Here is a 24,909-nt window from a genome sequence, read left to right as displayed (position 1 = left end):
AGCAGGTAAAGAATCCACCTGCAATACAGGAGACTCTGGTTCGATTCCTGGGTTGGGAAGATGCCCTGAAGAAGAGATAGGCTACCCACTCCAGTATTCTTGGGCTTCCCTGGTGGCTCAGATGGAAAAGAATCTGCCTGCAATGAGGGAGATCTGGGTTCAGTCTCTGGGTTGGGAAGATCCCTTGGAGGAGGGCATGACAACCCACTCCATTATTCCTGCCTGGAGAATCCGCATGCGCAGAGGAGCCTGGTGGGCTACATATAGTCCATGGGGTCACAAAGAGTCAGACACGACTAAGCACAGCACAGCAGATTATAACCTATTAAACCAGGTGACCATAATAACAGAAACTCACATATTTGTAAATTCAAAGATATCTGCATAAGTTCAAAACACCCCTCACAAGCTACTTATTAACTAAAAATGAAAAAACAATGTGAAACTTTACAATGGCAGATACCCCTTTATCAAGGGATCAAAGTGAGCATCATTATGAGATGAACTGAAATTGTAAACTAAATGACACAATGAGAATACAGTGCCAGGAAGGGACCCAGAATAAGCCACTGTGGAGTAAAAATTATTTTAAGTGAAGGCCATTTGAGTTCCTGAAATTCCTTATCTGCCTAAAAGCAGAGTCTCTCAAAAGAACTAAAAAATTTCAATTGTCATAAATCCCATCCCTGGGAACAACTCCAATATTCTCTTTCAGAAGAAGTTGGTATTACAACCAAACAGTCACAAAACTATTATATATCTCATATATTCTCCTAAGGTCCACTTATCTTTCAAAAAGCCATTTTTCCTTAAATGCTCTTTCTTTCTACTCCCCTTCTAGGAAGTTATTTGTTCTCCCAGAAGTGTCCCTCTGGCCCTCCCCATTCCCTATTAAGATGGTATAAAAGCCTCAAATCCTAACTGCTTCTTTGAGCCATACTTCTTTCTGAACTCCTGTGCATATGTGCATTAAATTCGTTTTTCTTTCCTCTTCTAATCTGTCTTTTGTCAGTTTATTTCAAAGGCCTCCAAACACTGAACTAAAGATGATAAGAAGTTATTTTCCACCCCCAAAACTGCTTCTTTGATATTCCCACCAAACCTGAATCTAACAAAGAAGCATCAGACAAACCCACACTAAAAGACATCCTACAATAACTGGCCTTTCAAGATCATGAAAGTCTGGGAAAGACTAAAGAAGCATTCCAGATTGAAGGAGACTAAAGAGACATGACCACTGAATCCAACACATGATTCTGGACTGGATCCTTTACTTTACTGAGATAACTGGCAACACTTGGGTAAAGCCTGAAAATTAGATGGTGGTAATGTACCAATGTGAAAATTTTGAATTCAGTGGTTCTAGTGTAAGTTATGCAGAAAATGTCTTTGTAAAAAATGCACATTAGAGTCCTTGAAGGTGAGGGTATCATGCCAACAAGTTATTGAATATTTTCAAGTGATTTAGGAAAAAATGTTCTTTGTACTATACTTGCAAAAATTCTGTAAGCATAAGATTAAAAAAATAAATAAATAAACACTTCCAAAAATGGCACTGATTTGCCTTATTGCCTTATCCACTTATCCCAACACGGTCAATTACTAGTTTAAAACAAATCTCTAGTGTCAATGAGAGGTGCCATTTTGACTCTTCTAAAACTTCCACTTGACAAATGCAGCCTATCAACAGTAGCCAAGTCTACAATCCACTGTGGTTTCTCTAGAACAACGACAACACTGATAACCTATTATTAATTGAATAAGAAGGTCACCCCACCCCCCCAAATTCAATCTTATCAGAACTAAGACATGAGTTCTTTAGTATTTCACTTGGGTTTTCTAAATAATCACTCTTGTCATGTTCGCTGATAATAATTTAGCTTTGTTTAAACAAGGAATGTGTCACACGAACAGGAGCAATATCTCAATTGTGCATGGGTCTTAACATTATAAAATTACATCAAATGAAATCCTTCTACCAAATAGACTTCCTAGTACTATTAAACAAATTCAAAGAAATAGGAGATCTTCTGTCACATGGTTCTTTTCACATTTCAGCAACTACTATCTATTCTCTTTAAATGAAAACTTACTAGAAAATGCCCACAATTACAGTTATATCATTAGGACTTAACAGATATATATCTTTAATGTAAAAGTTAATGCTAAAGATATTTAACATTTTATCATTTCACAGATTCTGAATCCATTTGAATTTCTCTCAGCCTTTTAGTTGTTACTTACTGAGGAGATCCTAATGTATAACATGAGGGCAAAGCAGTATACCCAGAACCGTGAGGTTGGTCGTCCGTCCCTCCCTGAATCCTGGACCACGCAGGGATCCTCCATTCACAGAGAATTCACAGAAGAGCTCTGATCACAGGCCACTTTAAAGTCTGCCCAGGAGATTAAATAACACTCAATTCTACAACTTAAACAAATTCATTTTAGTTTCAAAAATCTTGATACTCAGCCTAGCATTTTATTTTAAATAAATATGTGCACAGTTTTGCCATTAGTCATATTATATAAACTGCAATATGACAGACCTTCTTAAAAAAAAAAAGTTAACTTACATGCTTTTCTCATGTTTGAAGATCACAAACTACTTCAAGAACATGATTCACTGTTTTTACTTAAAGTGATTTTTTATTAAAGAAACAAAGAGGAATTATTCTTCATCCATAAGGCACAATATTCCAGAGAGAAACACTGCCGCAAAAATCACATGGTGATTTGCTGTAATTAATCTTTTTTTTTTTTTTTTTGCTGCTGTAATTAATCTTGTCTTCCCAAATGCTAGGTCACAGGCTTTTAAGATGCTGAATTATCTTCCTCCTTTATCTAACCACCTGCTAGTCATGAGATATCAAAATACTTTATGACAGTCAAGAAAAAAAAAAAATTCCCTCTGTCTGAAGCATTTCCTGTCCATCAACTCATTGAACTTGAGCCAATCCTGCCATGATGGAATGTGGGAAATACATTATTAAGTAGAACTAAGTAAGGCTGGCAGTTCTGCCCTGGTCCCCCAGAAGCCTGTCAGATCCCAAGTAGTTGTAATGATAAACTTGTGCAGAGAAGCTTGGCATGCCCGGGGGTCTAAAGTGTCCTGAGATAATTTATTTAAGATTACCTCTGACTTCATAAAACAGCATATTTCATATAAAGAAAGCATGCTAGTTCAGAGGGTGAAAATGTAAACAACCACTTAAAGGTACATACTAAAATTTAAAAATAGGCTTTGAGGCATCATATGTCAGTTCATACTCTATGAAAGGCCAATGTCAAGACAGAATTAGAACTAAAAGAGATTATTGGGAGAAACACCTGTGACAGATAAAGCTGGATGGTTCAGGAAGAGAGAGAGGAACCCATAGACCACCATAAACCCTTGGCACCCGTGAAAAGAAAGAAGGATTGAACAGGAGGAGACTCATGTGTTCGGCTCATCTTCGCCTCAAGCGTACTGCTCACTAGAATGAGTCCCCTCTGGGCAGAATCGGCCTGGCCCCAGCCCCTTGCCACACTCAGTCATCACCCCGAAGCCCTGTGGGCATGCAGTGGCAAACCAGAAGATATGGTACCTGCAGGCTGCTGGCCAACTATTAATCCTCCCAAGGCAGTTCCCTCCTGAAAGCAGGTCAGAACAGGAACCTCATCAACGGCTTCAATGCAGAAACAGTAAAACTAGCTAAACAGTACACATATACTTACTACACAAGCCTTTCATGTCATTCTGCTACTTGGAAAAAGCCTTTCAGGGTTTTCTCATTTTGAACATGATCATGTCCAAACTCCTCGGCAAAGCACATATGTTGCTTTGGGTTCTGGACCCTGCTTTCTCTGGCCAACTCCATTCCCACCTCTTCTCCATAAGCGTCCCACCTATGCCCTGGTCAGACATTCACTCCTGCGCCCCACGCGCCATGTGCCCATTTTGCTTCTCTGACTCTTCTCAGCCTCCTTTCTTTCCTGTTGTGTCTGGTTCCCTAGCCTTATCCAAACTGCAACACCTGACAAATGCATACTGGATCGTTCAGAGCCTAGAGTCAGAATTCAGGGAAAGTAGACAAAAAAAAAAAAAAGGAGGCTGGGATCAGAGGATGGAGGGTGGAGACAGAGGCAATGCTAGAATGAATCACAGGGTCTCAGAAGAGGTCTGTCATAGACTTTTGCAGTTCCATGCATAGTTGGGGGACAATGCTTGAAAAATATTCACCTGGGCAGAAAACCTGGAACACACTTTTTTGTGTGTCCCTCTGCTAAATTTCTACTCATCCTCCAAAAGTCCCACTGGGTCTGGAAGCCTGTGCAGACAGAGCTCCTGTCTAATCAGAGCTCTAATCAGTCAGAGCTCCTGACTGCCTCTCTCCATCAGACCACTACAGTACTGTACACATTGGAGCGCTTGTTATATTGTACTGAGAATACCGTTTCTTTCTTTTTTTTTAATTTTATTGAATCATAGCTGATCTGCAAGGTTGTATTTCATTTCTGCTGCACACAAAAGTGACTCAGTTATACACATATATATATATAAATTCTTCTCCATATTCTCTTTTATTATGCTTTATGCTATGCTGTGCTAAGCTGCTTCAACCACGTGTGATGTTTTGCTACCCCGTGAACTGTAGCCCACCAGGCTCCTCTGTCCGTGGGGATTCTCCAGGCAAGAATACTGGAATGGGTTGCCATGTCCTCCTCCAGGGGATCTTCCCAACCCAAGGATCAAATCCAGGTCTCCCACATTGCAGGTGGATTCTTTACCAGCTGAGCTTCCAAGGAAGCCCATTGTTAAGGCTTATCACAGAATACTGAATATAGCTCCCTGTGCTACACAGTAGGACCTTGTTGCTCATTCATCCTACATATAATATTTTGCATCTGTTAATCTCAAATTTCTAATGCTTCCTTCCCTCACCCCATGGTCCATATCTACCTCCTTACTATACCCTAAACTTCTCAACTACATCTTATCAAGCTTTGTGTGCCTGCTTTTTGTAGTGGAAGATAGTTTAGTAACAACACAAGTTTGATGAATGAAATAAATTTATCATGTGTTAGAATACAGATGATATGCAAATAACCCATCAATACAGTTGTTATATAAAAATAAAAGGAGTTTCATAAATCAGGTTTGAGATACAGTCTCTTAAATCTGCTCCAAAAGAAAATTGTCATACAGTTTGTGAGAGTCAAGTTCCCTTTTTACATGAATCTTTATATGCCTTTTCTGTTTTGTAAATGCCATTTGTAGGCTGATCTGCAATATAAATTATTTCTCTACTTTGATTTTTTTTTTCTCCTCTAGATTGGCAGCAACTTGAAGGCTATCTCTACTATTCATCACTTGCTTGCAGCCCCATGGTGGTTGGTTGTTCAGTTGCTAAATCTTGTCTGACTTCTACAGCCCCATGGACTGTGGCCTGCCAGGCTCCTCTGTCCTTGGGATTTCCCAAGCTAGAATATTGGAGTGGGTTACCATTTCCTTCTCCATGCAGCCCCATGATATTGATCAAATTGAGTATCTTCATGTACATAGGTATAAAGGTATAATCGATGTTAAATTATTGAGATAATTATTTGAATAGAGATATCAGTAATTTAGGCAACAAAGTTCTTGGTTTTGAATTACCTAGATCATTATTTTAATAATCTTTGCTAAACTTTGCAAATGCAGACAAAATATATGTCTTAAGCACAATAATCTTACTAGTAATCTCCTGGTCTAAATGAGAAGAAGCTATTAATCCTGCTGCCAAATATCTGTGATAGTTCAGTCTTGATAACTGTCACATTCCAAAGTGAATTCAATTCCTGGATAAAGAAAATATTCCATTAGAATTTTTTCCAATTTTACTTCTATCACTATTATTCGGAAGGTACTTAAAATATGTTTAAGCACTTTCTGATGCAAAGTTGTTTCTCTTCCTCTTACCACCTCACCCATACTGTCTTAATATGAGACTTTAAGAGCGTAATTATAATTCCAGGAGCCTTTTACATTATGTAAGGGAGTCCTTAGGCCATCAATATGAAAATAAAAGGAATGCTTATTAAAATCAGGTACAGTGTGCTCAAACCAAGAAAATCTGATTATACACTCTTGGAGGCTTACATTTAACATAAAGTAGAAAAAAGGGGGGGGGGGGAGGAGAGGCTGTCATGAGCTTTGTCACAAAGATTAAAGAAAAATAAAAATGTGGAGAAGCCAACTATCAAGAGGTCAAACGAAGCCTGGCTGGGATGCCAAGATATAGAGACAATAAGTGTGAACTATTCAAGATTTTAGTCTTGAAGGAAAAGAGAAAGGACAGCAGTGAGAAATAAAGACACAATTAAGCAGAGGGTATTGCCTTTCTGTTTAAGACAGAAGAGTTTTCTTTCTGGCAACAAAACTGACAAAGTGAAACAAAATAAGCTAAAGTCAGGGAATAAAAAGTGAGAAGTTACTTTGTTTGGAATTCAGGACACCCATCAGGTATAGCTCTACTGGTGGTCATGTACAGATGTGAGAGCTGGACAATAATGAAGGCAGAGGGCTGAAGAATTGATGCTTTTGAACTGTGTTGCTGGAGAAGACTCTTGAGGGTCCCTTTGAAAGCAAGGAGAGCAAACCAGTGAATCCTAAAGGAAATCAACCCTGATACTCTTTGGAAGGATTGATGCTAAAGCTGAAGCTGTAATATTTTGGCCACCTGATATGAACAGTTGACTCACTGAAAAAGACCCTGATGCTGGGAAAGACTGAAGGCAGAAGGAGAGGGTGACAGAGGATGAAATGGTTGGATGGCATCGTCGATTCAAAGGACATGAACTTGGGCAAACTCTGGAGGATGGTGAGGGACAGGGAAGCCTGGCATGCTGCAGTCCATGGGGTCATGAAGAGTCAGACACAACTTGGTGACTGAACAACAACGATCAGGTATGAGTCTCTAACAAAGCACCTGGAAAATGGAAATCAGATGAGAGAAAACTATGTGTTAATGTAGATTAATCTCACAAATGTGAGTGAAAAGCCTGGTTTCAGAAGATATTATCATTGCATTTATATTTTTTAAAGACTCTATATTTTATTTAAGGATTTCTTGTAGAATATACTTGTTGTTGTTTAGTCTCTAAGTCATGTCTGACTCTTTTGCAACCCCATGGAATGTAGCCCACTAGGCTCCTCTGTCCGTGGGGATTTCCCATGCAAGAATACTGGAGTGGGTTGCCATTTCCTTCTCCAGTAGCATTTATATTAAATAGCATGTGAGATTATTACAAAAGATTTTTAAAGAGACATACATATGTGATTAAACTATAAAGAAAAAGGGGAAAATAATATAATTCAGGATATTGTTTGGAGGAGAAAAGGAAGAGTGATCAGAGCACCTAACTTCAGAAGTATCAGAAAGGATCTAGTTTTAAGCTAAAGTAATTGTGTTTGTTATACAACTATTCTTTACACTGCACACACATTTTATATTTCTTGTTTATACATGTGGAATGTTGTCTATAGTTTTAAAAATCAAATATAAAGACAGAAATTACTTGGTTAAGTTATATGTTAATGAAAGGAGCCAAGGTGAATGTTAGAAATGGAAGCTATGAAAAGAAAAGGATAACTGATGGAGGTGGATGTGGATCCCAGAAGAGAAATAGTTTATGAGTTCCTGAGATGGACGAATGAACCTTTCAGGGGAGGGTCAACTATTCCCAGAAGTCAGGGAATGGTAGAAGTATGAACACATGAAAACAAGCATGCGGTGGCTTGAAGCAGAGGCGACTGCTGATTTTGCAAGTCAAAACCAGTCCGACACTGGCAATTTCATATGTCTGTTCAATATGTGGAAAGGCCGTGGTACAGTGAGGTAGTAAGCATTGCAGCTTTGTCATCTGGACCAGAAAACAGGAGGCGAGGACACCTGAGGAGGAGGGTGTGAGCCAGCACATGGGCAGGAGAAGACACCCCCAAGAGGGCCTCCAGGCAGCGCTGCAAGCAAGCTCCAGGCTGCAAACCACAACTGTGTAAGGGCAGTGATTTGCAAAGCAGCGGTGCTGTCTCCAGCAGCCCTGAGCAAGCCAGTTGTCATAGGTGAGTGACCGTTCACATGAATGTGAGTGCACATCCTTTCTCCCCCTTAGAATGAGACAAAATCAGCTAATGGAAAGTAAATGGTATGAAGAAATCAAAGCAAATGGCTGCCATAGTGGATTTAAGTGAGTAGAGCAATTCTTCAAAGTTTCTTTTATAAGAATGATTCACTGAAAAACCATAACATGATCCATGCTTCTGCAGTTCAAATATGAGCTATCAAAGATTATACATTTTTCCTTCAAAAGTCTGTAATATTAAACATACATTTGCTTCTTCCAATAACACTAATCATATAAGTGATCACCAGTGTAAACTAGCAGGAAAAAAAAGTCTTCGAATTAAAAAAAGAGAGAGAGAACTATGTCTGGAGACCATTTATCAAAATAATAACAATAATGAAGAATATTCCACTATTCAACATAATCTAGAACTTGCTTGGTATGAAAGTGATACCTTTTTTGGTCATACATTCTGTCTGAACAAGGAGATACTTGGTGATCTACTATCACCAAAAACTAATCATTGTGAATGTTCTGTTACATTTATCCACAGAATTCAAGTAAGTAATTAGTGATCACTAATTCAGTCACATGTCAGATACCTCTCAGCATGGAGGGATCATCAGCATGAGGAAGTCGACAGGGGTCCCGTCCATGAGTTTTTCCCAAATGATTTACCTGGTGCAGCTGCACCTAGAGACAGAAAAAGAGATGCAGGCAAGGCTGTCAGTGACCGAAATAATATGGAATTAAGCCATGGCACATTTGGAAGATGAGGGGTGCACTGGTGGGTATTTATTTCTTTATACTTTCCTAAGTTATACAATTTTTTAAAGAGAAAACATTGCTGGGAGAAATATCAGTAACATCAGACATGCAGATGACACCACCCTTATGGTGCAAAGTGAAGAACTAAAGAGCCTCTTGAGGAAAGTGCAAGAGGAGAGTGAAAAAGTTGGCTTAAAGCTCAACATTCAGAAAACTAAGATCATGGCATCTGGTCCCATCACTCCATGGCAAATAGATGGGGAAACAATGGAAACAGTGAGAGACTTTATTTTGGGGGGCTCCAAAATCACTGCAGATGGTGACTGCAGCCATGAAATTAAAAGACACTTGCTCCTTGGAAGAAAAGCTATGACCAACCTAGACAGCATATTAAAAAGCAGAGACATTACTTTGCCAACAAACGTCCAAAAACAAGGCTATGGTTTTTCCAGTGGTCATGTATGGATGTGAGAGTTGGACTATAAAGAAAGCAGAGCACCGAAGAATTGATGCTTTTGAACTGTGGTGCTGGAGAAGACTCTTGAGAGTCCTTTGGACTGCAAGGAGATCCAACCAGTTCATCCTAAAGGAGATTAGTCCTGAGTGTTCATTGGAAGGACTGATGCTGAAGCTAAAACTCCAGTACTTTGGCAACCTGATGCGAAGAGCTGACTCACTGGAAAAGACCCTGATGCTGGGAAAGATTGAGGGCAGGAGGAGAAGGGGACAACAGAGGATGAGATGGTTGGATGGCATCACTGATGCGACAGACATGAGTTAAGTAGGCTCCAGGAGTTGGTGAAGGACAGGGAAGCCTGGCATGCTGAAGTTCGTGGGGTCGCAAAGAGTCAGACATGACTGAGTGACAGAACTGAACTGAACTTTCCTAAATTATATAATTTTTTAAAGAGAAAAGTTGAGTATTATTCCCACAAAACCACCACCAACAACAACCACAAAGACAGCCCCCTCATTTCCTCTTGGGAAATTTGAATTTTTATTACTTTTATCACATCAATTTAGAATATTATTAATTTAAAAGAACTGATAAAAATCCAAAATGTCTGAGGATTTTCTCAAAATTCCAATAAAATTCTAAGCAAACAAAAATATATAAATAATGCAGCTAAGGCATGGAAACAACTTAAATATCCATCAAGAGATGAATGGTTAAAGAAGATGTGGTACATATATACAATAAAAAACTACTCAGCCATAAAACATAAAAAAAAAATGACATCTGCAGCAACATTTATGGACCTAGAGACTTATCATACTAAATGAAGTAAGTCAGAAAGAAAAAGACACCATGTGATATTACTTATATGTGGAATCTAAACTTTGACACAAATGAGCTTATTTACAAAATAGAAACAGACTCATAGACCTAGAAAACAGATTTGTGGTTTCCAATGGGGTACAGGAGGATGATGGAGTTGGGGTATGGGATTAGCAGATGAAAATAACTATATATAGACTGGATAAACAACAAGGTCCTACTATTTAGCACAAGGAAGTTAAATTCATTATCCTATTATAAATCATAATGGAAAATATGAGAAAGAATATATATATGTATATGCAAAACTGAATCATTGTGCTGCACAACTGAAACTAATGCTGCATTGTAAAGCAACTATACTTCAGAAAATAAATTTTTAAAATACATAAATAAAAAGTCAATACAAAAATTTTCCTTAAAATTTTTAATCCTCTATACTATGACCCGCCAATTCTGCATAGCACCCACTGTGTGTACAAAACTGTCAGTCCCATGTCCATAAATGTCAGAAATACTAATAAAGTCTGAGAGTAGAGAACATTTCTAAAAGCTTTAGTTGTTTTCTTAAGCCCCTCCCAAAATGTAAACTGTACTGATTTTGCACACAAGTTCATAACGTATGTCTGATACTTTCGTTTGAAAATGACTCCAACACCATATGCCCTTTATCACCATTTTCACACTTCAATGTTAAAGTGTTAAGTTTTAGCCACTAAGGACACCATCAGAAGTGTGGTGTCCCTGCCCTTTTTATAACCGCGTCATAAAGAAGACCACGTTGTTATGGGCTCTGGATTTTAACTACCGTTATGTGTAGTATTTCCTTTAAACTCAATCACAGGACTTCCCTAGGCATCCAGTGGCTAATACTCCAGGCTTCCAATGCAGGGGGTTCAAATTTCCTTTAATCACAGGACTTCCCTGGGCGTCCAGTGGCTAATACTCCAGGCTTCCAATGCAGGGGGTTCGAATTTGAGCTCTGGTCAGAAAACTAAGATCCCACATGTTGTGCAGCACAGTCAAAACAAATACATAAAATAATGGGCTGTAAGATAAAGGGCACTAAAATTCAAGTCAGAAGATCAGTGCTTAAAAAAAATAAATTCAATCAGACTCTGATCCAGCTAGTAACGTTCTGGAATGTATAACACAATCCAGTCAAGAAGTGTGTGATGAGTTTCTTCTAACATCATTGCCAGCAAAACCTTCCCCATCTGACCAGTGAATTTAAAAGCAATTGTTCTGAACAGATATCATGTTCATTAACCTTTTATTTAAAAAAAATCACTTCCTAATATCAGGTTTCATAACAGATTTGTAAAAATTACTTAACTAAGCATATAGGAGTCTCAGCCAGAATCTGAAATATTTTCTGAGCCACGTTCACTCAAATTAGTTGTTTATTATAATCACTCCCTCTGAAGAAACAATTTGTGAGCTCTGTTCTTCCTGAGTATGTCTTCACAAATGCACTATTAATGTTTCAGATAGTATAATAGAACAGACTGTCCAGGGCAGGCAACGGGAGCTGCTTTTCCACAGCCTCCAAAATTACAGATTGATTTTGACATGTTTCAGCTGGCTGGCATTTCCACAATGGGTTTCAACCACTTGGGAGAGGGGAAAACTACTGACATGACCCTTTTTCCAGGCAACTCAATCTAGTTGCAAGAATTATAGCCAATCCATCGAGAATGGCTATACAGCTAGTCAGAATTGTTTTGGTGGGGAGAGGGGTGAGGTTTTTGTCTTTTTTTCCCCATCCTACACAGAAGGAACTATGAAGATAAATTTGCTGTACCTAATACAATGTACTAAGTGACCAGTACTTTCAAAACATTGAAATATAATGAAAATAATGCAAGACAAGGAGAGAAGACTGGTATTCTGGCATAGGTTCTAGCACTGGCCAGCTGGGTGGCCTTGAGTGAGTCAATTAAGTGTTTTGGGGCTTTAACTTCCTCAGCAGGGAAATGAAGGCAATGGGGAACATGAAGTTTCAAATCCTGACCCACTTACAAGTTTAGGATTCTGTGATTCACTCTTCACTAAAGGGTCATGAGACTTTTGCAAGAAGACAAGTAAATCACACATGATACCCTACATTTGGACTTCCCTGGTGGTTCAGATGGAAAGGAATCTGCCTGCAATGTGGGAAACCTGGGTTCGATCCCTGGGTGGGGAAGATCTGGAGAAGGGAATGGCTACCCACTTACTCCAGTATCCAAGGACAAAGGAGCCTGGTGGGCTATAGTCCATGGGATCACAAAGAGATACAACTGAACGACTTTTAACACCCTCTATTTACCCAGTACTATAACTTCTACTCCGAAGAGAACTTCCAACATCCCATACCTACTGCAAGCTCCAGGATGTAAACTCAGCCATCACTCCAAAGCTCTGCACATACCATTTGACATCTTAACAAATGCATAAAAAATGCCAAAAAAATAAATTAGCAAGGGCGCTGTCAGCCAGACATGAAGCGAAAAGGATAATCTGTGCCAAAAAATGTCCTCCCAAGTGTAAAGAAATTGGTAATTGGAAGTAAGAGGAATCCCCCACCTCCAGGAACAGACTGTGCAGAGGCGGGGCGCCCCTGCCAATATCCAAACCTTTGCCAGAAGCAGAAGCAGCGTGGGGAGAGAAGAAAGCTCTTCCACCCCCGTTACTCCGAGTATTTACAGGGAAGCATTCCAACTTCTGGCAGGAAGCTGCTGGCAGAAGTAAGTATTCCCTTCCGTAGGGGCGGAAGGGAATTCAGTGTGACAGTTGTGCAACAGCAAAATCAGATCAAGTCTTGATCAAAGGTCTTTCTTGCACATCAGCTCAGCATTTCCCTTGAAACAGGTCTAGGCTTTATAGACTCTAGACTGGGTAGAGGGCAAGGGTGGTGGCTCCTTCCACACAAAGCTGTCAAGAGCCAAATCTTCTGGGGCTGGTCAAAGGTTTCTGAGACATGGACAAATACTGACTTCAAACGCTAACAACTGGCTTGAAAATACAGTTTATTGAATCCCGAAACACAATCAGAGACGTGATTCACTGCTATTTCACCTCAACGACTGGTGTACACATAGCAGGAGTGGAAATTGTTTCATTACCCTAATGAAGGGCAGCATGTGATAATCTGTCAGACAAATCCTTCCCGAGAAGATGAGCTGACAATTCAAAAGATGAAACATGATTAGAGATTTTCCCAATATAATTTATAAAGGCACATATCTGAGCAACAAAGAAATGCATTCCTTGACCCAACCAGAATAACATGGTTCCCTCAAGGAAATCATGGATTAAAATGGTTTATTGTTGCTGTGTCGTGTCCGACACTTTTGTGACCCCATGGATTGTAGCCCTCCAGTTTCCTCTGTCCATGGGATTTCCCAGGCAAGAATATTGGAGTGAGTTGCCGTTTCTCCGAGGATCTTGGCGATTAGTGATACTAAATGATGTTTTGGCCATCTTAGTGTTGAGAAAGCTGTATCCTATGCTTCCCCACTTTACATGTCAGGTCTGAAAAATAATCTTCCTGAAAAAAGGATGTACTTTTGCACATGCACACAGAAGATGTGCTGAACATTCATACCTTTGATGCTGTTGTAATTATTAAAATCAAATCAGAAGAGTCCCCTTCCTCCCTGCCACTGGGCCCCTGTCAGATCAGGGATATTTCAGCTGCACCGAAGACTGCGTGGGCTTCCTTCCTTCTTCCCTCTGGAGCCTGAGACAGAACTCTAGCTCGGCCCTGGCTACCTGGTGATTTGAGGGGGCTGGCAGGGTTGCAGGGGGGTGCCCGCGGAGGCTCACAAAGGAGGCACTGTTCCCTTGCTCTGCCTAAATTCCCAGCTTCCTGGGCAAACACTGCCTGGTCCTGTCCTCAGCCAGCATTTCAAGTAGAGAGGCAGAGGGTTTCCGAAGAACCAGGGCTGCTTCTGAGCAAAAGATGGAGTGGGCTCAGAAGCCCGGGACAGGTGTTCTTGCGGTCCAGGGGGTGTTCTCAGGGTTCCACCACGCCGCCCTCTGGACTCAGGGACCACATGTATCCCGCACAGTGGCCATTTCTGGGCACGTGCTATGCTCTGACCCGACCCTCCTGGCTAGCCCGAGGATTTGAGAGCCTTGGGTCGCATTGTGGGCAGAGACTGTTAGGAGGTAACATAAGTTGAGAGTAATCTTTTAGCAGAACAGTTTGAGTTAAAATAACAGGATTGAAAAAGAGAAAGAAAAAAAAAAGGACAAACTTTTAGTAGCAAACTAGTCAAAAAAACACTTAGGTAGAAAATGACGAAACACTGTGGCTCAGGCTATGTGATCCCAAGGCAGTCTGGTCCACTGAACGCGATCTTTGATCAGGCTCTTTATATGAAGCTGTTACTGGCACGGGAGGCTTGGAAATGATGTAAAACATCTGCCCACTGCACATGTGCCTTTGATGTTTAAGCTGGTCATTTCTGGCCCCCAGGCAATGGCGTGACCCCATTTGTTGAAAAATTACTTCATCTCTGTTGCCATAACACTAGGTGTGTACCTTTTTAAATAGTACTCGATTGTAAGAAATGATTCACTTTTTTCTCTGGTGTTTCTCCCTCATGAGATCAAACTCCTTGAAAGCAGGGACAGTAAAAGGAGGTAGCATGCCTTAACCCCCGGGCCCCTAGGTATTCCTTCCTCTGTTATCTATTACAGATGAGCTTTTTCAATCAAGACTTCTAACTTGATCTCAGCTTTAAGATTCGATATCTACTGACCACTGGATTCTTTCCATTAAAGATACCTACATGTTTTCTTCACTCTTAATTTTGCTGCTTAATTCTGTCAATTTATTCTGATTCTGTTTTATCCCTGCAGTTCTATAAGGCTGCACTGGCTGACTCAGTCTCATGGAATCATAGCTTTACTAAACTATAAATGGCTATTAAATCCTACTGTGTGCCAAGAGATGAACTATTCACTATATAAACCGAAATGAATGAGAAATCTAAGTGAGTACAATGTCAAGAATTCACAATTTAGGGAGTTATGGGGCTTTGACTTAAAGATGAATAGATGTTATCTTAACAATGGAAAAAGACAACAAGGAGGGAACAGTCGCCAGGAAGGTGTGAAAGTCTGAGTGAATCTGGCATGTTGGAGTTTGAGTGCTAAAGCATGTTGGGATACCGCCCATGGTGAGCCTAAAAGATGAGCAGGTCACCAAGGGCCATCTACATCATGCTAGAGAGGGCCGACCTTCATTATATAGGCAATGAAAGACACTAGGAAGCAAGGCAATGAACAGACAAGCTGGATATGAAAGTGGAAGCAAAACGGCTGGTTTTAAGGACACCTGTAATAATCTAAGCAAGAAAGGATCAAAACCGTCATGGAAGCCATTGCACTTGAAATGGATAAGAATGGACCACACTGAATAAAATGACAGGTGGGATTAACAAAAGGGATTCGTAGGGATTTGCTGGGTGGAAACAGGGGAATGGTGAGGGGAGGAGTAAGAGATGAGAATCATTCTGATTTCTCATTCATTTTGGTTTCTATACCGAGTAGCTCATCTCTTGGCACATAATAGGATTTAATAACCACTTACAGTTGAGAACTGTAAACATAAGTAAACATGGAAAGCATGTTTTTGGACAATAACAACACTTAGCACTTATTAAGCAGTTCAGGCAATATTTTCTAAGTGATTTACATGCATTACCTAACGTGATCTTCTCAAGAACCCTGGAAGACAAGTATCCATTTAACAGATGAGGTCAATGGTGTAACAACAGGAGAAATCATCTGCACAAGGTCACTGAGTTATCAAGGGACAAAGGAAGACTCTGACTCCAGAGCCCTGCTCCCATCCCCGGAATAAAGAATTTGGAGGGAAGTTGAAAATGGACAAGTAAGATCATGAGTTCAACTGTACACACACGGGGTTTTTGTTTCAGGAGTTTGTGAAATATGTAAGAGAAGATACCTTAGTAGGGCTGGGATACATGATTCTGGAATTCACTGGGAGGTTCTAAGCTAGGAATTTAGGAATCTTCAGAGTATAGGTGGTATTTGGAACCTGGGGGTGGAAGGTGTTATGAAGTTTTAAAAAAGAGGTGGAGAGAAAGAGAGAAAGAGGCACCTTTGATCTCTGCCTGGACCTTGAAGCCTAAAGTCTCAAGTCTCCAATGCCACTTTGAGTGGACACACTGAATAATTCTGTCAGCGATCAGGGCGTGGGAAAAGGAAGCTCGAGAAACAGGGGGTGGCACTAACGGTTTCAGAAACGAGACGAGGTTTTGGTGAGTCCTTGTCCTTTTGGTCCAGAAGAAAACAAAAAATCCATAGAATGAACCAACACAATTACTATGACTGAGTAGTCCTTTAAGTGCCTTTTCCCTTTCTTTCCACATTCAGTGTACATCTGCCTGGCGTGGGACCTGTGTTCAGAGAAAGACACAGTGCTGACCCCTTGGGGTTGGCAGTCTGGTAGGGAGAGGGTACAGGCAAGCTATTGATAATGATTACATATACACTGGCTTCCCTGGTGGTTCAGCTGATGAAGAATTCACCTGCAGTGCGGGAGATCTAGCTTCGATCCCTGGCTTGGGAAGATCCCCTGGAGAAGGAAATGGCTACCCACTCCAGTATTTGGGCCTGGAGAATTCCATGGACTGTATAGTCCATGGGGTCACAAAGAGTTAGACACGACTGAGTGACTTTCACTTTCACACATTCAGGGCTGTTGTATGACTGTTGTATACAGTGATTTTCAACTGTGGGCAATTTCGTCCTCAGAGGACAAAAGGCAATGTCTGGAGATATTTTTTTATTGTTCAACTTGGTCTGCTCTTAAGGCTGAAGTTACTGGCAAGAGGTGACTCATCTGCCAAGGAGATGTAGAAGATGGGAGTGCAATCCTTGGGTCGGGAAGATCCCCTGGATCTTCCCCTGGAGGAAGGAAATGGTAACCCACTCCAGTATTTTTGACTGGAAAATCCTACGGACAAGAGGAGCCTTGGGGTCTCCAGTCCATGGGGTTGCAAAGAGTCAGGCATGACTGAGCACAGAACAGAAGAGAAGTGGAGAGTGCAGACGCGACTAAACATCCTACAACGCCAGGACAATCTGCCACAACAGAGGGTTATCTGATTCAACTATCAATAGTGAGAAGGCTGAGAAACCCTGCGGCAACGAGGGGGAGCAGACAAAGTCCAGGGCAGAGGGATGAAAACTAAAGGCTGCCTTGGAGGATTGAGCAATCTCAACATTGGAGCAGATTCCAAGAGAAGAAATTTGCCAGGAAATGAGTGGATCTCTGATCTTAGTGCACCCACGTTCCTCATTGAGCACTATTTTTTATTTTTTACAGTCCCAATCCATTATCAGCATTTGTTAAGCACTTACTATGTGCATGGACAGAGGAGGTTGGTGAGCTACAGTCCATGGGGTTGCAAAGAGTTGGAAACGACTGACAGATGAACACATATGCAATGCAATCCCCCCATGATATGGAGGAGAAATGTTCGTAAGAAAGATGGGTTCACACCCTTAAGGGTATAAAAAATACTAACTCTTAGCAAGCTTTTTCACATCCCTCATCATTTAAATCTCAGAGTAGTTCCTGTGAAGCAGGTAGTACTTGCGGCATTTTGTAAATTCAGAAATGGCTCACTGAGATTAAATGACATACTTCAGACCACACAGAAAGTGCTGGTGCTACTCCAGACACTGACACCTCCTGCTCCCCCGGCTCCTCCTGCTCCCTGCAGAGTGTGGGCCACATGCACCTCACGCGACGGAACACACCTGTTATTCCACCAACATGGGACAGAGAGCCTGCTCTACGGCCACAGTGAGGAACTGCAGAGTGCTTCCTGGTTAAAGCCAGATGCCTGCGGGGGCAGGGGGAGGGACAAGTCAGGAGATTGGAATTAACAAATACATACTACTATACATAAAATGGGCTTTCCTGGTAGCTCAGCTGGTAAAGAATCTGCCTGCAATGCAGGAAACCCCAGTCTGATTCCTGGGTCAGGGAAGATCTGCTGGAGAAGGGAAGGGCTACCCACTCCAGTGTTCCTGGGCTTCTCTTGTGGCTCAGCTGGTAAAGAAGCCAGCTGCAATGTGGGAGACCTGAGTTCAATCCCTGGGTTGGGAAGATCCCCTGGAGAAGGGAAAGGCTACCCACTCCAGTATTCTGGCCTGGAGAACTCCATGGACTGTATAGTCCTTGGGGTCTCAAAGAGTCAGACATGACTGAGCGACTTTCACTTTCACACATAAAATAGATAAACAACAAGGACCTGCTGTATGGCCCAGGGAATTACACTCAACACCTTGTAATAACCTATAATGAAAAGAATCTGAAAAAGAATAAATATATATATATATATGTGTGTGTGTGTTATTGAATCACTTTACTGTACACCTAAAACTATAACAACATTGTAAATCAACTCTGAAAGAAAGCGAAAGTGAAAGCCACTCAGTCGTGTCTGATTCTTTTCGACCCCATGGAATTCTCCAGGCCAGAATACTGGAGTGGATAGCCTTTCCCTTCTCCAGAGGATCTTCCCAACTCAGGGATCAAACCCAGGTCTCCCACATTGCAGGCGGATTCTTCACCAGCTGAGCCACCAGGGAAACCCTTAAATCAACTATACTTTAATGTAAATCAACTATACGTTAATGAAAATAAAATATAATCTTAAAAAAGAACACACTAGATAACTGAGAGGTATAATAAGATCTCATTTCTCCAAGATCCAAACAACTGAGATAATATAAACAAAATTATATTATTTATAATCATGTCTATCAGGCCTGAAATCTTATAATCAAAGAAAATTATGGTCAAAAATAGTTTGAAGGCTGTTGGACATTTAATGTTTTACACTTTTTTGGAAACCGATAAAGCATTCATAGCATTACTTGATGAACAACCAAGGACAAGTTCCTTCACTTTAATAGAATATTCTTAGGTGGAGATTTGTTACTTCACGTGGTTCAGTGAGAATCAAGGGAGAAGGTATGATGGTACACAGAGTACATACTAACAAATGTTAGACATTTTCCTTCACAGAAAGATGAAGTTCAAGTTCTAAAGGGATAATTACGTCATACAGCCCTTTGTATTTGGAAAGGCCACCTTTCACAGGGGTCATTACAGTGAAGCTGGCTTGGTGAAATACAGTTCCTGCTCAAGTGTGCATCCGAAGTCGATTCAGTTGTGTCCGACTCTTTGTGATCCTATGGGCTGTACAGTCCACCAGACTCCTCTGTCCATGGGATTCTCTAGGCAAGAATACTGGAGTGGGTCTTCATACCCTCTTCCAGGAGATCTTCCTAACGCAGGAATCGAACCCGCATTTCTTATGTCTCCCACACTGGGAGGCAGGTTCTTTACCGCTAGCGCCACCTGGGAAGCCCAGTTCCTGCTCCTAGCTTTCCTTAATCCTGTTCTGCGAGCTCACACAAACACTGACATATCTACTTCCCTCATCTTTATTCCCAGCGCAGGCCTTCACTGCCCTTTTCAAAATCCACACTTAGCATTCTGGACAGCGCACTTCAGTAGAACATGCCCTGGGCTGGGAACCAGAACACCCTTTCCCCACTTCCCAATCCGCTTCCTGCTTTCACTAATATTCCACTAATATCTTGCTATATGACCAGATCCTAATTCTAATTCTTTGTTCTCTGATATGTAAAAATTAGTAGTATTTTCATATTTTATTTTATTTCTATATTCAATATAAATATTAGATGAACGATGAACAGTTTTTTTAATAAGCATTTTTGTCTTCTCCTTAAATATAATGATCAGTATTAAAATTACTGCCATTCAGTGATATGCTGAATGTCACGAGTCATATGGTTTTGTAAGCATATATACCTTTAAAGGCTGATGTAAGTCACACAAACTGAATGTGCAATCTATGCTTTCTGTAAGGATACTGAAATGCTTCCCTTTTAGTCTCTGTAATTTTAGGGTTTATAATTGAGTGGTGCAAGTGTTTCTTACATACTGGAATTATTTTAAAAATCAAATATGTGTTTACAAACATAATAATTAATTGTCTTTGTTTCTGGTAGCAAGATTGAGAAAGCATCATTACCTAATCATGCCACTCACAAAAAAATTCATTAGTAGGAAAAATAGAAAAACTACATGAACTTAGACCATGGCATGAAAACACACATAATCAAACATGCAGGTCACATCAGCAGACTCTGAGCTTACCTAGGCAATGAGTTGTCACACTCTGAAGACAGGTCCCATTTTCCCTGAGTACAAATATAACACCTCTCTTGACAATGCATTCTGGGGATTATCAATTTAGGAAGTATCCAGGTAGCTAATTTCCTAATACCATTATTTAAATCCATTTCCTTTTTAATTTTTTCCCCTTAAGGAGGAGATATCTGATCCTTATATTTGGAAGCTATTAATATAAACCTTCTCTTCTCCAGAATAACTCTAGTTCCTTTCACATTTTGCAACATCTTAATCTGGCCTTATCATTCACCTAAACTTTGATTTCCCTCACATCCCTCTTCATATGGAGACCACTGAAGTGGACACAATAATCTCCGCGGGCCACCCACGAGGGTACACTAGAAGGCAGTTACTGACATTTAAAGTTTCACTCTCCTCTTTCCAGAGGAGAGCGTGCCTTTCTCCTTTCCACGCCCATACTACTCACTGTGAAAACATCCACCTGTGAGAGAAAGCTGTTCTGCGAAGCAGAAACTAAATTTTCAGTTCTCTAAGACACAGCCATACCTACTCTTCACATCTCTGTACTCTTTCCCACTTTCACAAAGGCAAACAGGATTTTTGAAACTTCCAAAGAGAAAACCCCCAGCAACTGGACAGGGCTCTGAGCTGCTCTAGTCAGAAAGTTTAAACCTGAATATTCCCAGGGCTTCCCAGATGGCACTAGCAGTAAAGAACTTGCCTGCAATTGCAGGAGATGTGGGTTTGATCCCTGAGGAGGGAAGATCCCCTGGAGTAGGAAGTAGCAACCCACTCCAGTATTCATGCCTGGAGAATCCCCATGGACAGAGGAGCCTGGTGGGTTACAGTCCATTGGGTCACAAAGAGTTGGACACGACTGACAAGACTTAGCATAACACATTTCAAAGTCTTGCACCACCAACTTCACCAAAGATATACTATCACAAGATAATAGAAGAGGATCATAAAGGTCAGATCTTCTTATAATCGATAATTAAAGGGCCCTCTTCTACCCACTCATTTTAACAGCATTAAAGGATTACTGATGAATGAGCTGCGTTGTGTGACTGCCTCCATCAGAAAGGAAAGGTTTCCGGTTTAGAAATAGGTCCTCCAGAAGGGAGTGCCTGGGAATCCTTCAGGGAAATCTATAAAAGGACTTGGCTTTCAACTGCTGCTGATGGAGAAATAGAAATGCTGACTTTTGAGCATGGTTTTAAATTAACAAGGCAAAATTTGCAAAGCAAATTTATTATAATATGTTCCAAGGTCATATCTGCTGAGATCACATTTTTACTAGTTTCTTTTTCCTTTCTTTTTTGGATGGGGGAGGGGGCGGTGAAAAAGTATTTCAATGCCAAGGACCTAGAGTAGCTTTTAAAGACCTGTGGTTTCCTTTCTGCCCTAAAATGTTGGTGTTCAGAAGGGACAAAGATTGGGCACTGTTACATCTGCAGTGGGGGCAGTAGAACTGGAATTCTCCAGGCCAGAATACTGTGGTGGGTAGCCATTTCCTTCTCCAGGGGATCTTCCCATCCCAGGGATCGAACCCAGATCTCCCACATTGCAGGTGAATTCTTTACCAGCTGAGCTACCAGGGAAGCTTGATAAGGCTAGAAGGCTTTTCTAATCACTTTCCCAGATTCTCTCTACTGGTCTGAAAAGATCATCGATTCCCACGTGCCAGGGTTTATGGCGGACAATACAAGATTTCCTTCAGTGGCAGTAAAAAGCAGACTACAAATGTACACTATTAGGGCCATCATCACTTGCTCTGACACACAGATTCTGGGTAAGTGCAACTTTCAGCTCTGCCAAAACTTAGCCACTACCCTTTCAGCACAGAAGGTTTCAAAATGCGCAAGTACCGTGGACGTCACACACGTTTCCTCTGAGCTTTGGTGAACAAGACAGGGTGGAACTCCTGTTTTACTTTATTAGAGATCACTTCAGGGATGGGAAACAAATCCCTCAGAAGCCCCCAAACCTCTTTTAATACATCAGATACTGAAATACTTTTCCATAATTTATATTTTCCCCCAATGACTATACAGTCACTGTATAAATCCAGATACAAACACGAGTAAAATAAAAAAAGATAGGAGAATTCTAGATAATGTAAATTTAAAAGCCCTCTGCTCACAAATATATTAACAGTTTTCCTTAGAATAGCAATAGGATTTCAGAAAAAGCGGAATTTCTTCCTCAACTGAAGGATAATTTTCTCAACTGTTTATTTTGCATTTCAAAGCATGACCAAAGGGCAAAAGGTCACCTTTAAAAATTCATCTGAAAATTCTTCTTGCAGTTTATTTATAATAATGTGAGATTACATAGTGTTATGAGTTAGTTGATGCTCAAACTTTTGAAAGGTTTTCAAAAGGAAAAGGACAGGCAAGATCAGTGGTTGCAAGGTTATAAACCTCCTTTAATCTCAAGCAGAATATAATGCAATTTTAAAATTATGGAAGTGCAAAGAAATTAAATTTTTCCTTTCAACAGGGAGCTTCTAATTAAGGGCATTTTTTTTTTGGGAGGAATGAGGAGCAATCCTGCTAAAAAAGCCTCCTCAACAAAACAATCTGTAAACTCGTTTATAGGGTGAGCGTTTTTCCAGAGTAGTGGTCTATCTTTATTGTGTGTTAAAAGTATTTATTGGAGAAACTTTGATTTGGCAAAATAAGACAACTGTTTTATATAATAAGGTTAACAAAAGAAATGGCCTCCCAAATCCTTGACAATAAACTGTTAGGAATTTAAAGGAACTCTGTTAGATCCTTGGAAGAATAAACAGGTTATAAAAATATTCATAAAAAGCCACCTTCAGGGTGACAACAGCCCACACTGTCGCGCACTCACCTCCAGGCACATGGTCCCAGCAGGGAACCCTGGTCCCCATCCAACCTTGCACTGCCTTAAGGCTAATGGAAATTAAAAGTTTTATCATGTGGTCTCTCTAACTGATAACTCCCTCAGAATGCATGCATGGAGCATAATGTTAACAAAGAAAATCCCATTTCTAGATAAAGACATTTTTCTTCCATATTTATATTCAAAAGATTGTATTAAACCTGACTGATAGTCTTTGTGTGTTTCTCTCTACCACTGGATGAGACGGTAAGAAAGATACATCCTTTTACAAAAAAGATAATAAATGTACTTCAAATGTTAACTGTTGTAATATTAAAAGAAAAGCAAAAATAATGCCAAAATGTCTGACACGGTGAAGCTTCTAAGAAGAGAAAAAAATTCCATCAGAACACTTGTCTGCCCTCTGACAAGTTAACAAGCACGATCTGATCATCACTTTAAAGGTTAAGCTTCATTTAAAATATACCAAAGTGTCCAATGATACAGCTGAAAAACATGCTTTTCTTTCCCAAGACTGCAAAGAAATCGTAAAGCAAAATTTTAAACATCAAAAGAATCAGTATTTCCATTTTAATTAATTAAAACCTGCAATTTAGAAATGCTGGTAACAGACCATCATGTGGTCTTTAGAAAGGTATATTTATCAAAACTTAAGTAACAAGACAGATATTTATAATAAACTAAAGTTTTTCATAAATAATAAACTTATTTTATATAGGTACTCATAAAAACAACTTATAATGTTGAGAAAGTAATTAAGAAATGATTTCTACTTTTTTCACATTTTGAATAAATTATTCCTATCAAATTCTTTGATTCCATTGGCCCTCAAAATTTTAATATTTGCCAGAATTATTCAGAAAAATTTTTAAATACACTAATAATCCTTTGTACTTATAATGAAGACAGTATTCACACTTTTGGATATTCATTTTTATCTCTATGCCAACAAAATGTGATTTACTGAAACACTAAAAATTAAAACTGAGTTATGAACTATGTTTGGGAAGCAGATTCTCTGTCACCGCCAGGCATTTCAAGTGTTCAACTTTCAATTTTACTAAGATAGCTTCACGGATATTTCAAAACTTCAAAATGAAAAAGGCCAAGAAAAGGACTGGTTATCTATTATCATTTAATATTCTCCATCTGGCTATGAGTTGGAACGCCAGGACGCCCAGACTTGCTGCCTCATACTGTTTCATTCAACTCAGGATGCCACTACTGACTTCTCAGCATCAGGAAGAAGATGACCTCTAAGTCTAGGGTAGCTCTTCCTCTGACCTAGTTAATACCTTTGACTTGATAAGACCTGCCCATCAATCAAGGTGACATTATCCCGCCTGATGCTACAGGCACCTTTGAACCCCTCAGAGCTTCTGTCTTAAATCAACTGAATTATACCATCCAAAAACTAGAGAGGAGTCTTAAACACAATAGACAGAATACCACACCTAGCCTTAAGGAGCTCACACCATTCATCAAGTAAGAGGGTGCACTTCGGGTCTGGAGTCCGTACGGGGCCAGAGCAGGTGCTGGGAGCCTGGTCACAGGAGAAACTTAATAGCAGGACCTTAGCAAAAAGGAGAGAAACTTCCCTACCCAGTGTATCTACTTTGCCTCTGCCCCGAGAAGAGAGAGAGAGAAGCTTCTTGAGGATGGGAAGGAGGTACTTCTACTGTCTTTT

The 24,909-nt window shown here is 40.3% G+C and overlaps 1 protein-coding gene across 3 annotated transcripts in view; it reads right to left on the bottom strand.

Annotated features, from left to right (window-relative positions):
* The window catches only part of TMEM200A (transmembrane protein 200A), an 80,183-nt gene that overhangs the window by 35,262 nt on the left and 20,012 nt on the right, over window positions 1-24,909 (bottom strand). Inside the window, exons 1-2 of one of the 3 annotated variants that reach the window (XM_061130169.1) lie at window positions 17,918-17,979; window positions 8,688-8,778 (exon numbers count right to left, since the gene is read on the bottom strand). The gene's annotated coding sequence lies outside the window, so the exon portion shown is untranslated. Of the gene's footprint in view, window positions 1-5,177; window positions 5,821-8,687; window positions 8,779-17,917; window positions 17,980-24,909 lie in introns of those variants that run through there. The other 2 variants (XR_009690662.1, XM_061130168.1) reach the window with 2 other exon arrangements.

This window comes from Dama dama, chromosome 26 (assembly GCF_033118175.1).
Source record: "Dama dama isolate Ldn47 chromosome 26, ASM3311817v1, whole genome shotgun sequence".
Classification (NCBI taxonomy): domain Eukaryota; kingdom Metazoa; phylum Chordata; class Mammalia; order Artiodactyla; family Cervidae; genus Dama; species Dama dama.
The sequence above is the reverse complement of the archived record's forward strand: the minus strand, read 5'-3'. Positions and strand labels throughout refer to the sequence as shown.